The following is a 2,546-nucleotide window of genomic DNA, read 5'->3' as shown; positions in this document are numbered from 1 at the left end:
TATTCATAGATGACATGATACTATATATAGACAACCTGAAAGACTCCACCAAAAACTACTAGAACTGATAAAAGAATTCAGTAAGATCACAGGATACAAAATTAATATATAGAAATCCATTGCATTTCTATACACTAATAATGAAGCAGCAGAAAGAGAAATTAACAATCCCATTTACATTTTTTTTTTTTTACCATATCATTATTTTTAATGTCCAGCATTTACAATATGAGGGCCAGAGCTTTCTCCCCAACTCAAGTTTATAAATTCTCAACTGGCTTGTGAGGCCAATGGGGATACTTCTTCTTGTCTAATTTGGTTTCTGGGAAGACTTCATTCAGGTCCTCAATGGTCATCTGATCAAATGGAATTATGTTCCTCATCTTCTCCAGCTCTTCTTCATATTCCTCCATCCTGGCCTTTGAGAGAGACAAAAACTCGGCACATCTTTTCACATCTTCTTTTACTTCAGCATCCACCTGAACAGTATATTTATCCTCTGGCACAGGAATCTTCAGGGCATTAAACTTCTTCTCAAAGTCATCTACCAAACCAGCCTTTACCACATTGGCCTTGTAGTAAGCCCAATCGATACCAGGAGGTTTCTCAGGGAAAGTAGCCAACCTGGAGGTAAGTGTCTCATTCCAGGATTTCAGGGAGTTAGCAATGGCCTTCTGGTTTCAGGGTATGATCTCCCCAAAAGCTACCCAATCAATGGTTTTTAGAGCCAGTTTTCATGCAGCCATCTTGAGATCCTTCACCAACCCCAGCGGCCCAGAGTCCACAGCAGCAAGGAACGGAATCCCATTTACATTTGCACTAAAAATAATAAAAGAGCTAGGAATAAACCTAACCAAAGAGGTGAAAAACCTGTACTCTGAAAACTATAAAGATTGATGAAAGAAATTAAAAATGATGCAATGAAATGGAAAGACATCCCATGCTCATGGGTTGAAAGAACAAATATTGTTAAAATGTCTATACTCTCCAAAGCAATCCACACATTTAATGCATTCCCTATCAAAATACCAATAGTATATTTCACAGAACTAGAACAAACAATCCTAAAATATGTATGGAACCAAAGACTCCAAATAGCCAAAGCAATCCTGAAAAAGAAAAACAAAACTAGAGGTATCACAGGGCACCTGGGTGGCTCAGTCAGGTAAGCATCTGCCTTCAGCTCAAGCCATGATCTCAGGGTCCTGGGATGGAGCCCTGTGTTAGGCTTCCTACTTAGCAGGGAGTCTGCTTCTCCCTCTGCCCCTCCCCCCGCTCATGTGCTCTCTCACTCTCTCTCAAATAAATAAATAAAATCTTAAAAAAAAAAAAAAACAACTGGAGGTATCACAATTCCAGACTCCAAGTTATATTTCAAAGCTGTAGTAATCAAACAGTATGGTACTGGCACAAAAAATAGACACACAGGTCAAGCAAACAGAATTGAAAGCCCAGAAATAACCTACAATTATATAGTCAATTATTCTTTGACACAGGGGACAAGAATAAGCAATGGGGAAAAAAAACAGTCTTTTCAACAAAGGGTGCTAGGAAAACTAGACAGCTACATGCAAAAGAAGGAAACTGAATCACTTTCTTACACAATACACAGAAATAAACTCAAAAGGATTAAGGATGTAAATGTGAGATCTGAAACCATAAAAATCCTAGAAGAGAGCACAGGCAGTAATTTCTCTGACATTGGTCATAGCAACATCTTTCTAAATATGTCAAGCAAGGCAAGGGAAACAAAAGCAAAAATCAACTACTGGGACTATATCAAAATAAAAAGCTTCTGCACAGCAAAGGAAATAACCAACAAAACTAAAATATAACCTACTGAATTGGAGAAGATATTTGCAAATGACATATCTGATAAAGGGTTAGGTTAGGCTCCAAAATATATGAAGAATTTATACAACTCAACATCAAAAAACAAAATCCAATTTAAAAATGGGCAGAAGACACGAATAGACATTTCTTCAAAAAAGACATACAGATGGCTAACAGACACATGAAAAGATGCTCAACATCACTGATCATCAGGGAAATACAAATCAAAACTACAATGAGATATCACTTCACAACTATCACAATGGCTAAAACAAAACAACTCAAGAAACAATAAGCATTGGTGAGGTTGTGGAGAAAAAGGAATCCTTATGTACTGTTGGTGGGAATGTAATCTGGTGCAGCCAGTGAGTAAGACAGTATGGAGGTTCCTCAAAAAATTAAAAATAAAATTACTCTATGATCCAGAATACAAAAATACTAACTCAAAGGGATATATGCATCCCTATGTTTATTGCAGCATTATTTACAATAGCCAAATTATAGAAGCATCCCAAGTATCCTTTGATAGATGAATGGAGAAAGAAATGGTACATACACACACACACACACACACACAGGAATATTATTTGGCCAAAAAAAGAACAAAATCTTGCTATTTGCAATAATGTGGATGGATCTAGGGAGTACAGTACTTAGCAAAACAAGCCAATAAGAGAAAGACAAACACCATTATGATTTCACTCGTATGTGGA

General features: G+C 36.9%; 1 pseudogene; it reads right to left on the bottom strand.

Annotated features, from left to right (window-relative positions):
- Positions 1–243: 243 nt before the first annotated feature.
- On the bottom strand, positions 244–746 carry LOC123847520 (ATP synthase subunit d, mitochondrial-like; annotated as a pseudogene).
- Positions 747–2,546: the final 1,800 nt, after the last annotated feature.

Source organism: Mirounga angustirostris, unplaced genomic scaffold, assembly GCF_029215605.1.
Source record: "Mirounga angustirostris isolate CCGP_5_RB_7025 unplaced genomic scaffold, mMirAng1.0.hap1 SCAF_2, whole genome shotgun sequence".
NCBI lineage: Eukaryota > Metazoa > Chordata > Mammalia > Carnivora > Phocidae > Mirounga > Mirounga angustirostris.
The sequence above is the reverse complement of the archived record's forward strand: the minus strand, read 5'-3'. Positions and strand labels throughout refer to the sequence as shown.